Source organism: Crotalus tigris, unplaced genomic scaffold, assembly GCF_016545835.1.
Source record: "Crotalus tigris isolate CLP2741 ecotype Arizona unplaced genomic scaffold, ASM1654583v1 scf7180000019264.1261149, whole genome shotgun sequence".
NCBI lineage: Eukaryota > Metazoa > Chordata > Lepidosauria > Squamata > Viperidae > Crotalus > Crotalus tigris.
In genome coordinates this window covers 292,784-306,615 of record NW_024097461.1, presented here as the reverse complement: position 1 = coordinate 306,615, position 13,832 = coordinate 292,784, and the positions used below count along the sequence as shown (strand labels likewise).

Genomic DNA, 13,832 nt, shown 5'->3' with positions numbered 1-13,832 from the left:
CAGAAAGATGTAGTGAAGTTTGAGCAATGGACTGAAACAAGCAAGATGGAATTTAACAAGAAATGCAAAGTTCTGCATCTAGGTAAGAAAAATATAAGGTGCAAGGATAGGATGGGGGAAGACTTGACTTGGCAGTTATATATGGGGAAAGCATCTGAACATCCATATTCATCACCTGATCAGTGATACAGTGCAGCTGCTCCAAAGTTAAATGCTATGTTGGGCAGCACTTAACATGAGCATAGAGGTAGATCATGAGAATAAACTGTTACTTTCAATACTATTTTGTTCAGGCTCCGTTTTGCACACTGTGTCTACTTCTCGGTATCACAGTTTAAAAAAAAGTGACGAATTAGAACAAGTTAAGAGATTGGTTATGGAAAGAGAGATTGGAAATGAAGCCCTATGAGGAACAGTTAAAAGTTCAAAATATGTCTAAGGCAAAACATGGTAGCAATCTTCACAGGGGTTGGGGTGGTGGTGTTGATATACAGAAGAGACAATGGATTTGTTCACTACTCCTCATTCTAACACTGTTCCCATCATGATCAATCAGATGTTTACCAAAAGTACACAGGAACACAATCACACCTTTTTGGGGGGAACCCCAACAACTACCAGAGAAAGAGATTGCCTCTGATCTGAGAAATAATATATAGTCATCATAATGAGTAGCCACAGACAGCTTTATCTTATATGAATGTGTGTCATTCCCTTGCTACAGGGGTCTTCAAACTTGGCCCTTTTATGACTTGTGAACTTCAACTCCCAGAATTCCTCAGCCAGCCACACTGGCTGAGGAATTCTGGGAGTTGAAGTCCACAAGTCATAAAAGGGTCAAGTTTGAAGACCCCTGCCTTACTACATTGTTTAACTATACAAGGTGTGAAAAATGCTGTCTTTCGTTTGCAATCAATATCTCATAATTTAGCTTGACTGGATGACTCTGGCTTCTAGTTTATAAGACAGATTCCCCCTGGTTATCTCTTGCCTTATCATTCACCTTCAACTAAATAAAAAACAACAACCCTAAATATTACAATCTTTTTTCATAGGAAATGATTCAGATTCTCCTTTCCTGTATAAACTCTGGCACAGAGATAAATCTAAAGGGCATGCTATATATTTTTGGCTGAGATTAGAAACTTCTTTAATTTATCTTGGCCTTTAAGCTTTGAAAATCAAGGAAAATAAGGTCTTGGCCTGGAACTGAAATAACAGCAAAGCAAGCCTCAAATGAGCCTTCTTGGAGCAAGAAATCTAAAAAATAGGAAGCAAGGGCACCCCTGGGAGAGACCTACTATACCCCTGAACAGGGATTCTGATGAGGATCCAATAGCCTTGAAGTTGATGTGGAAGCAGACTTTCCCTTGAGTAACTGGCCTCAAGTTGAACAAATAGCTTTAAAGGCAAGCACTGGCAATGGAAATTGTGTAGGGAACTGTATAATTAATTAGCCTTGGGCATCAGATGAAATGATTGTAATTAAATTTATTAATGACATTAGAGGTTCTAATACAAAATGCTGCCCAGTTTTTCTGCAGGAAGAAAAAGACGGATGTAAAAACACAGGCAGGTTGTAACTGAAGACAAATATTATTATTTCAATACAATAAATAAGTAATATGGAGGCAGGGTATCAAGGGCCCCTTTTCCCCAGAGACACCTCTGGAAATCTTCTCTTGCTATAGAGATGGGAATGAAAACTGGAAAAGCATACCTATCCTATAAGGACAAGATGCTCTTCAAAATCAGAACATAAAAGACTTGTGGATTTGCTTGTCCTATTTATTTTCAGAATAATATTTTTTTTGCAAATTACATCTAAGTATTTCATGTCTGGAAAGCCAAAAACAATGCTCTCAAAATAGTTTGACTAACCTCACTAATTTCAAAATGTTACACCAGGGGTTTTCAAACTTGGCCCTTTTATGACTTGTGGACTTTAACTCCCAGAATTCCTCAGCCAGCATGCCTGGGAGTTCAAGTCCACAAGTCATAAAAGGACCAAGTTTGAAGACCCCTGTGCTACACAAATCCCAACAACTTAAAATTTACGAATCCATCTTTCAAAAATGTATTTCCTTACCAAAACATGTTTTCCAAACAACTGAAAATGCTATTTTCCTCAATATCAAATAATTAATGCAGGGAGCCCCAAGGACAGAATAAATATACTACCATTATAAATTATCATATACAAATTTTCTCTTCTATAATTTTCAAATTTACTGGAACTCACCAACCTAACTGGCAATCAATAAAATGCCATTTAAAAAGGGGGATGGTGGGTGCCTAAAGAAGCAATATTTCTCTCTCCATTCTAATTGTGAACAAGTCTGCTTCCCACACAAACTGGGCTATGACACTAATCCAACCAAGCAAAACAAAAACCAGCTAAATTCAGGCTTCAATTTATCCTAGCACTTGTTGCTAGGAAACCTTTCATCCTCAAGGTCATTTTGTTGATTATCATTTATTAGGCACATGTTTAAATCATTTTAAAAGACAAGCTTCGTTTAGTTTTCTGCACCAAGTGAGCATGCACACATACTTACACCCACTTGGACCTTTTTTTCACCATTAAATTACAAGTTCAGCTTTGGGGCATGCTAAGAAATGTTTGCATTAATGTTTCTGTAGTGATGAAACATTCCTTCCAGAAGGCTATTGGGCATTGCATACTTTGTACACAGTGTAAGTGTTTGTTTTAATTAACATTCATTCTTTGCAGGAATGGCTTTGCTAATGCTTTACTCCTTACTACAGAGGGAGAATTTTTAATTTTGGACTGCATCATTTGAAACCTCAGCATCTCACTCTCAGCATCAGGATAAACTGACTATGAACTATTGTGCACCTACACTGAACATTGTCTGATTTTCATGTTTTCTAGTATGTCTTTTGTAAAATCGGAAGGACATTTGTTAATGGGACTTGACGCTGATTTTAAAAACAAAAAGTACAGGACCTGGAAGCTTACTGAACAAAATCATCTACATACATTGATGAAGCTCTATGGTTAAACTACATACCAGACAGTTACTGTTGTCTAAACTTTGCACTGAAATTCCTTTATCAAACATTAACACTCTTTCTCCAATTCATAAATGCGAGATTCACAGCAAAAAGGAGATAGCACATGTACAAAATGTGTTTCTATACAGGTAGTCCTCAACTAACAACCATTCATGTAGTGACCATTCAAAGTTACACCAGCACTGAAGAATGAAACCTGTGACCTTTTTTTCATACTTACAATGCAGCATACCCCATAGTCACATTATCAAAATTCAGATGCTTGACAGCTGGAATGTATAACAGGAATGTATTTATAACAGGAATATATTTATAACTGCAGTGATGCACTTCACAACTGTGGCAAGAAAGGTTGTAAAATGGGGCAAAACTCTTAACTGTCTTGCTTAACAGCAGAAATTTTAGGCTCAATTGTGATTGTAAGTCGAGAACTATCTGTACAGATCCCAGAACTCTGAAACAACTTGAAAATTAGCCTTGGACCAATAAGGTTCATAATCACTTGATTATGGGAATCATAATTAACCAGAGTTGTTACAAAGAAAAGGCATCTTCTTCCAGATATTTACAGTATGAATATTACTACCTTCTCTATCTTTGAATCTCTTTTGCCTAAACTTGTACTAGATTCTTTAGAAGTTTAGAAGAAAGCCAGAAACAAATATGGAATTTTCCATGTGTTAAAACATTACATACTTTTCCCAAGAAAGTGTATCTTCCTATTAATACAAATAGATGGGAATCACACATTATGCTAACCTATTTAGTTCTGCTTAGCTTTGGGTTAGCTTCTTGTGGAAATCCAACTATTGTATGTCAATCACAATTTATATACTAACCAATATGTGAATCCAATCTAGTGTAACTTATTCAACAATGTTTTAATACAATATATAAACAAAAAGATATTAATGAGGCATTTTCTTGAAAAATAAAATCAACATACCTGGTAACTGAAAAGATGCAAAAGAAAATTAAGCATTATGAAACCAGAGGGGCTGGGAACATTACTTGACACAGTTCCAGATGGTAAAATGTGAAATATGACTAAGGGAGACTTAATTCTAATTTTCAAATATGACTATGCAGATAGTCCTTGTTAATTGTTTGTAGTGATGACAGTGATGAAAAAGTAACTTTGTGACCAACATCTGCATTTCTGATCTTTGCCAATGCCTTTCTCATTCATCTTCCTTCACCATTACAGTACGTTAATACACATTCTCCTGTTCTTGACCCATTTTTTCCTTCCCTTTCTAGCAGAGCAGAGATGTATAATTAAGCTATCAGTTCCTGAGCTGCTCTTCTTTGCCGGCACAGTCTTCCCTAAAAAGTGCTAATGGCAAGGTAACAGGCTCAGCTGTGCCCTTAATTAACCAGCTTGCAGCAGCTGCCTCAAATTGACAAGACCCTAGTCCAGTGGTTCTCAACCTTTTTAATGCCGCGACCCCCAACCGGTCGTAAGTTGAGGACTACTCAACCGGTCATAAGTCGAGGACTACTCAACTGGTGCAGCACCGTTTGCAGAATGGGACTTTTGGCAGGCTCAGCAGGGCAGAGAGAGCCTGGACAATTCCTATTGGCTTTTGAAAGCCAATAGAATTAGACTCTATTCAAGAGAGTCTAATTCTATTGGCTTTCAAAAGCCAATAGAATAAAAGGGAGTAGCACAGGGAAAAGGGGAAAAATGGCAGACTGCGTTGTTTGGCGACCCCCGTGAAATAGTCGTTCAACCCCAAATGGGGTCCCGACCCACAGGTTGAGAACCACTGCCCTAGTCAGTTTTACATTAAAGCTTCTTTGCCTCATAAGCAGTTCAATTTTTTTTTTAAAAAAAAGCCAGTACTAGCACTTTGCTAAAAATGTGTATTCCACATTGTGGGCTGCCTTACTCTCTTGTAATCCTTTCTTCTCAAATGATTTTTCACTTTATAATCACTTTATTTCACCAGTGAGTTGCTGGTCCCAATTGCAATTACCTGTACTTGCAAGAAGGTTCTATCTGGATAGACGCAGGAAATTTCACCATGCAAATTTATTTTCCATAAAGCAGACAGTTTGTATTTGATGTATTTCTCCATATAGCACAATAAATGCCAATTATAAGCAGCAGTTACCTTCAAATGAAAAAGAAAATGCTGCCATATAGGCTGCCTCCAAGTGTAACTTGGTCTTAAGTAAGGTTCATTAAAATTACTGTAAAATTCTTAACATCATGGAATTGCTTTTATCTCCAAATAATATATTTGTTCAAGAAGTCAACAATTATAGATTAAATCAATTTGAAAAAGGAGGTTGTGTCTCAAATACCAAGTCAGCAATATCAGGGATTAAAAATGAATACTTTTTAAAGTATTTTAAATTCTCAGTACTAGAAAAAAAATAACAGCTATCAAAAATCTGGGCAACCAACATAAATTAGATGATGAAGGGGCCATTTTGTAATAAACTGATCATAGTATACCCTTCAAATAGAAGGCTATTTTTTTCTGCTCATATTGGCTGTTTTATTGATTCTAATTAAGTACAGACTCCCACAGTAACAGACGTTAATGCAATGTCCAGGTCAAAGGATATATAGAAAGTAGGCACAAATTGCAAATTCATCATTTTAAAGAGCAGATCTTTGCTTTTCAAACTGTATCCAGAAATATCATTTAAGAGCACACACACTTTCTGAAAGATTTCACTGTGCAGATTTATTAAGTTTATCACTAAAAGCTAATTAATATTAGGTAATAGTTACATCTTAGTATCATATTCTATTGCATTTAATATGTTATAGGTAGTAATAATAAAAAATGTACAGCCAGTATTGTGTTAATGCAAAATTGTGAACTGTTTGCCTAAAGAAGCTAAAGCCACTAGTATTGCCAAAAATCAAAGGCTCACATTTCTCATTTCATTCTAGTTCCATGAAGTTGTCACTGGCAAACCATCTCATTGGTTGTTTCAGGAATGTATAGAGGTTCTTTTTCCAACTTGATGCCCACCCAGGTATGTCAGAACTTCATCTCCCAACTTCATCTCCAGCCAGCATACTCCAAATGGAAGGTGGCCAAGATAAAAGATATTTTTCCACAGCATAAGTTAGTTTTTTTCCAAGCTATATTTTAGCAGTTTAATTAATCTTTCTTTTCTCAGAAAGGGTGGAATGATCAAAATACAGATTACTGGCAGCTAAGTTTGAATCATGCCAAGAATAGGATTCAATCCATAGCTCGGTACTCGGCTGCAGAGGCCTTCCGGAAAGGCCTGATTGCAAAATGCAGAATGAAGCTATTCCTTCAACTCCATAAGAAGTGGACCTGCTGGGCGGGGCTGTCAGTGCCGGAGGTAAGACATCTCCTGAAAATAAGACCTGGTGCCTCTTTCAGAGGCAAAATAAAATAAAATAAGGCCTGATCTTATTTTGGGGGAAACATGGTAGGAAAACTAGTCATCTGCAGAACACCAGATGACTAGCAACAGCAAGACTTTTTGGTTGTTGTGTAGTCACACTGGTTGTAGATGGTCAGGAGAACTGAATTTCAAGCTTTACATGTGAAATTTAAATTTATAATCTACAGTTACATTTCATCTAAATATATTACAGTCTCAGATTTTTATCCTGCACAAAAAGAAAAGAAGCAGTGATAGTGTTTTGTTAGTTGAAGAAGGTACTAAAATAGGGTTTTTTAAAATCTTTTCCAAAAACAGAAAAAAGCAAAGGATATAGAACAATGAAGAAAGAAGGTAACAAAAATCCTTAAGATCAGGTTGTTTGAAGAACCTAAGGATACTCATTTTGTTAATTAAAGCTATTTAACTATATGTGGTAACAAGCCTCAATGAAACTGATTGCCATTTTAAAAGCTTTATGTTTCTTCAATTTAAATGAAAACAGTCTTTGAATAAACTGGTATTTTCCTTTGTTCTCAAATATATTAAACAAAGAATAGAAATTGAATTTATTCAACCATCTTCTAATACACTGGTTTCTTCCGACATTTTCTGCTCCCTCATCACATTTGTGTTTTCAGAATCATAACTGCCCTTTCCTCTCCACAGAATGAAGATAGAAGACACAAGCAATATATTAGGTCATGGTGGCGAACCTATGGCACGGGTGCCAGAGGCAGCACTCAGAGCTCTCTCTGTGGGCAGGCGTGCTGTCGCCCCAGTCCTAGGCCTTCTGCTGGGTTTTATAAAACCTTTTCACTTTAGGCCTCCGCCACTGTGTACAAAAAAAAAAAAAAGGTTCAATCAATCAGTCAATTTCAACTTCTCGCAGGGAGAAAAAAAACTTGCAAAGTTGGAATTGATTGATTGAACTTTTTAGTCCCATCCAGTCTGCTGTTACCACAGCCATGCCCAATCAATGGGCCACACCCACCCAATGGGCCACACCCACCCGGCACCCGACGATGCATAAGTGGGTTTTGGGTTGCAGTTTGGGCACTTGGTCTCTAAAAGGTTCGCCATCACTGTATTAGGTTATGACATATTTATATATTAAATGTAACTTACTAGCAACAAAAGCCTTGTAGCTGCTGAAGGAATCTTCCCACATGGTATCCACAGAAGCCACAAGGAGGAAAACAATCCTACAATAGGTTCAGAGAAAAAGAGAAAGTCTTGTTAGTAATGGCATTCCAGTGAAGATGCCTTTTCAAAAAGACTTTAAGCCCAAGAGAAAATTGGAATGCTAAGTGCATCATTCTTATAACATCACTAAGTATCTTGTTCTTGTAGCATTATTAAAAACTACAATCATGCAACAAAAGCCTAATAGATCACCTTCATCTATTGTACAGTATATTTATTCCTCTATTTTTCTAGAGCAGATCTGGGCATTTTACTATCTCCCAGGTGGCAGCCGACCCTTTGGCTGTCTCTGCCTAGCCCTCATGAGGTTAACTGGAAATTAGAAATCAAATGTAAATAAGATGTAATATGTACTCTTACCAGTAGCAACTAATCAAAACCATATAATTTACTATTCTTTATAAAGCAATAAAATTAATACTGAGCAGAATTAAGTTCAGTCTATTGATTCAGCCCTCCACAACAGTCCCAGTTACCATGAGGCCCCTTGGAAAAATTAATTGCTCTAAAGAAACACTTTTTAAAAAGAAAAGAAAGAGAAGGGAAGGAACTATCTAAGAAGCCATGTGTGAAAAGAGTTGGATTTATGAAACCTTCCATTTCAGAATTCTGATTTCATATAATCAAAAACTGAATCAGCTTCCCACTATGGAAACTAATAAATTTTACAGGACACAGGAACTTTCCATCATTCCAGTTTATACCACAAACACCCTTACATGTTGATTCTTGCTTTTATGTCTTTTTCCACCACTGTGAAATGTGGCAGTAAAATATACTTCTTGTGAAACAAATTCAAGTCAAAGGTCTCTTGAGTGTTTGCTACTATCTTGACAAGCTGAGACACAATACACTTGCCTGTGGTAGCTGCTGCTTAGCTGTTTGTGTCTGAAATCTGAAGAGAGCATGACAGATCACTTCCAGTTCAGCCTGTCAATTGACACTCTTGATACCCCAATACACAAAGTAGGCTGTTGCACTAAAATCACTGATCTTCTGTATTTGTGTTAGTACTGTATTTGTGTATTACTTTATAGTATTTATACTTCTTAGTTTGTTTTTCTCTTCCCTCCTTGGCCAAGCACACACTGGGCACTGCATCAGAATGAAATATTCATCTCTTCCCTTCCACAAACCCAGCCCAAGGTCAAAATTGGATTGCTCTGCCTGAAGATGCCAAGATATTTAAATTCTACAAGTAAAGTTATTATGAGAAATTAAATCTATGTCCTAAATTCCAAAGACTCCCTTATTCAGACTCCTTTACATGGTAACTCTCATAAAAAACATATTTTATGATCCTTCCCAAAAACACTGTAGCTCATCAAAATTAAGTTAGGTAATATAAGATTATTTACATAGGAACAGAGTATTCTGGTGCACTTGAAAGTAATATAATTTAACCCATTAGATTATTAAAACACTAACCTATGGTGGGAGTGCTGACCTTCAAGAAAAAGAAAACCTTTAAATGTTCTGTTGACATCTGAACTAAAGAAAGACAAAAATATCACCTCCCTTACCATCTGTACATAGCCTTCAACAGCACTCTGCTTTTCTGTTTATTATGGTTTATTCGAAATGATGGCAACTTATAATTAGCAAACATAAAACCAAAGCTGAATAATTTTTCTGACATTTCAGAATTTTGCCAGTTTTGAAAAACTACACCATTTATGTTTAAAAGCATATAAATTGTTTCACATTACCAGAAATTTTAAAAAATGTCTAAGATGATATTCTATACAATAATTCATCTAAAAACTAGCCCTTTAACTTATAGTTTGTAGGAAAAACTGGAGAGTTCTGTCACTGCTACTTGGCTGATAAACTGCTGCTCAACAAATAACCTTCTCTGTTCCTCTATAATAAAGAACTATTAATCCTTTCAACAATTGCCTTCTTTGCTATTTTACAGTGCAAATCAATATAAGCCCTAAGAAACCTCTCAAGCTGAACACGTGATACATTGATTAAGGGCCTCATTTTCTGTATGTATAAATAAAGCACACAGAATTATAGAAGAATGCTGTTCAAAAGTGCAATTACTTAGACTGTCTCTGGGTGTTCAGGGTTCCAAAAAAAAAAAAAGACAATGAACTCTCTTTTGGGGCTAGAAATGATAGTGGTTTGGTTCACCTGCTTTCATATAGTTCAGGTAGCTTTCCCCATCCCTAACCCCTTCGTCAGTTTGACAGCACCCATGCACAAAGACACCCTGTTAAAAACAAACCCACCAAGGAAGACAGTTGATTAATTCTTGTCAACTGTACAGTAAGTAAAAATGTGTGAGTTAGGATTGTATTTTTCCTGACAGCCAAAAAGAAGTATATCTCAATGACGCTAAGTAACAGGTAAATATTTACTGTAGTTACATCAAAAGTAGGCAATTGTTTGGCCTTCTGGTTCACTATAATGGCAACAGCACTGATACTTATATACTGCTTCATAATGCTTTACAGCACTCTCAAAGCAGTTTACAGAGTCAGCATATTGCCTATAATGTTAAGAGAACCTTGTGAATGCTTACATAAAAGGTTTGCCAAAGGAGAGATTGTTATGGCACTATAAGCAACAGTCTTCTCAAGCTGTGCATCAGTTTGCATCTGAGGGGGAAAAGGTGCTTCAGTGAGTGCAACTCCTGTGCAGATGTCTCTTCTCCTGGAATCACACTGAAGCCACAAAGGATGGACAAATGGTTGCAGAAAGAGATCCAGTTGTTTGAAAGAGCTGCAGTTACAGGCTACCCAGATAACCTTTTTGTCATACTATAAGTGGCTGAAGGGAGGCAGGGAAAGAAGGCACTAAAAAGACTGCAGTATGGGAAGCTGATGGGATGGAAGCCACTGGGGAGAGATGGGGTGAGACACAGTGTCCCATGCACCAGCTTTATTCTATTTCTCTGGCAAACTGTTGCTTCATCTGGAACCCAGAACAAAGCATTCTATGTTACAGCTCTGGTAAACATGGTGGTACGGGGTACTGTTTAGCAGAATTTCTCAAACATAATACAGGTAGTCCTCAACTTACAACCATAATTGAGCTCCAAATTTATGCTGCTAAGTGAGTCATTTGTTAAATGAGTTTTGCCTCATTTTAAGAGCTTTCTTTCTTGTTAAGTGAATCAGTGCAGTTGTTAATTTAGTGACATGGTTGTTAAGTGAATCTGGCTTCCCCACTAACTTTGCTTGTCAGGAGATTGCAAAAGGAGTTCGCATGATCCCGGGACACTGTAACCTTCTTAAGTATGAACCAGTTGCCAAGCATCCGAATTTTGATCACATGACTTCGGGAATGCTGTAACGGTTGTAAATGTGAAAAACAGTTACAAATCACTTTTTCATTTCATTTTTTAATTGTAACTCTGAAGTCACTAAATGAACTGTTGTAAGTCGAGAACTACCTGTTGTTTGTTCCAGGTTGGAAACAAAACATATTTCCCCATTCCACATATAACCCTGTTTTTAAATTAATTTCAGGTAATACTAGCTTCTCATGCCATACATGAGTACTAGGACTCATTCTAGTACTGATACTAGAATGTACCATTATTAAGTAAAAGCGGGAACAGAAACTCTTCCTAGTGGTATCTGTAAACCTGGCAGACTTATTGGGACTTCTTTACAAGAATTTTCCAGGCTAAATAGAAATTCTACATTACCCAATGCAACTGAAGGGTGACAGGTTAGAGAAAGATGACTTAAAAGAACATCCAAAATAAGTTATTTTTAAAAATTAAACATAATAACAAAATAATGAAGCAAGTAAAAATAGAATTAAAAAGATCTATTTTTGGTATTATAAACATATTAGTTGTTGATTCAGATCATATCATTAGCAGTGTGATCAGTTAATAAACAATATACTTTTTTCTTCCAAGTTACTGAATTCCTAGGATAACAAATAAAAAAGAAAGCCTACTTAATTACTTGGTTTTGTTGCTATCTCTGTTTATATTTGCTTCAAATCTGATTGCTTTAGAAATGTTCCTGCTGAAGCTGGAAAGCTTAATTGATTTAATAAGCAATACTCTTTTTCCCACTTTCCAAATGTTAAGTAGAAAAGATTCAGAGTCCCTTTGCAAGGTCACACACCATGTGTCCCCCTCCCCTCCCAATCCATTTGGAACAGAATCAAATGGAAATTATCAGTCTCTGATCAGCTGTCACAAAACTGCAAGTTTGAACACTTTAAACTGAAATCTGTTTTCTGCAAGTTGAAACACTATTCATCTTTTAGACCTTCTTTTATTCTACAGGTCAAAACACTTCAAAAGCTGAAAATGTTGCATCGTTACATAGCCCAAATGCATTCATTTTTTTTCTTTTTCACTTAAGCGTTTCTTACTTAGCACAGTCAAGCCTCATCATGTCCACAAGAGTCTCTCCCCACAAAATAAGAAGGAAAGCTTGCTGTTGCACTTGTGCTGCTATGCAATGCAAAGCATTTAACCCTCAGATATTTATCTGGTCTCATGTATTCAAAATCTGTATGAAACAGTTATTGTGAAACCACCCATTTATTTTTGAAATTTCCCAAATAGCAAAACATCTATGCATATGTCCCCAAACTCTTTAAATCTAAATATTATTTCTTCTGGAAAAAAAAATTGAAATGCTATTAAGCTTTGTAAGGATTCTTAATATATTATTAAACTATACATCTTAGGCCATTAGCCACTTTGCATCAAATTATAAGAGTTCTAAATCAGGTTTCCTAAATGTCAAATAGTTAAGGCACCTGGCTAGAAAATGGGAGATCTTGAGTTCAAATCCTGCCTTAGTCATGAAAACGAGCTGTATGATTTTGGGTCAGTCAGTCTATCTCAGCCCAATCTACTTCACAGGGTGGTGGTGGTTGTGGGGAAAATAGGAGAAGGAAGATATGTTGGATATATTCACTGCCTTATTCATAAAAATAATAAAGGCCAGATACAAATAAACAGTGAAGTGTACTTCCTTGGAGAGGTGCATACAGAGTCTAAGGGAGGCATGAAGGACTTTTTAAATTGTACTTTGTTATAAGTCCACACTTCCCCCAAAAAATCATTCTATGCTTTGTTTATTTATGTTTTTTAAAATTTTTTAGGGGAGAGGTGAACATAAAGCTTACACTAAAGAGAGTTGATGGCAAAAAGTTCAGAAAGCCCTCCTATAAACACCTAGCAATATTTCTCCTTCTCAGCTATTTGTATCAAATACCAAAAGGTACAAGCTATTTGTAACTGGGATGATTACAAATAGCTTGTACCTTTTGGTATTTGGTACAAATAGCTGAGAAGGAGAAATATTACTAGGTGTTTATAGGAGGGTTTTCTGAACTTCTTTCATAATCAAACATTTCCACAGCACATGAAAAACATAGTTCCTATTCTACAATATGTATATATTTTCTTGCCTAAGGGAGGCCTAGAATTCACAGACTCTCATTTCAATAGAAATATTCTAGTAAGAAAGAAGACAAAAAGAAATGAGTTTTGTTCTGCTCAATGTGACTTTTGATAACTTCACAAAAAGCAGCAGAATGGAAAAGGAATTGAAACCAATCTTCCCAGGCTAATGGGAATTTTCATAAATTCCAAGTGGCAGATAGAGCAGGCTTTGAGACATCACACAACTTGGAAATGGACTTGCACAATGCCTTAAGCAATGTCCTACAATAGAGGGGCTTCTGGGACCACCCCATGTCGAACTCCTTCTTGCTTCTCATCTTTTTTCTGAGACATCCTTTTACCACCAGTTCCCAAGGCATTTTCTCACCCTTCCCTTCTCTAAGTGGCAAATTCACAAGGTAATGACAGCAGCAAGACAAATCATGAACAATTGGAATTGCAATCTTCATTTCCCATTCAACAAAGTTGCATGCCTCTACTGATCCAATGTGCTAGTTAGAATCTTCTCAAAATAACAATTTCTCATCTTGTGTCAGGAAATCTAACAAGCAGAAACATTATATTCCTGAAAGGTATTTGGAATGGCTACATCAATTCCAGGTAATAGCTTAAGACTAGCTGTTAGAAGATAAGTATGAGTCATGCAGGAAAAGAATTTACTACTCACTTAAACTAATACAGATGTTTACAAAGATACTATAATCTATGAAAAGGGTTATACTACTGACTAACTTAGGTATGTACAAATGAGGAAAGCCCAAGATTGCCCAAGCTAAAACAACTGCTTTTTAGAAATAAGTAGAAATAATCCACA

General features: G+C 36.4%; 1 protein-coding gene across 4 annotated transcripts in view; it reads right to left on the bottom strand.

Moving 5' to 3' along the window:
- The window catches only part of SEMA4D (semaphorin 4D), a 101,042-nt gene that overhangs the window by 56,839 nt on the left and 30,371 nt on the right, over window positions 1-13,832 (bottom strand). For 3 of the 4 annotated variants that reach the window (XM_039361430.1, XM_039361428.1, XM_039361429.1), the window contains exon 2: window positions 7,549-7,625. The exons of the other annotated variant lie outside the window; for it this stretch is intronic. The gene's annotated coding sequence lies outside the window, so the exon portion shown is untranslated. The remainder of the gene's footprint in view (window positions 1-7,548; window positions 7,626-13,832) is intronic. 4 annotated transcript variants of the gene reach the window in all.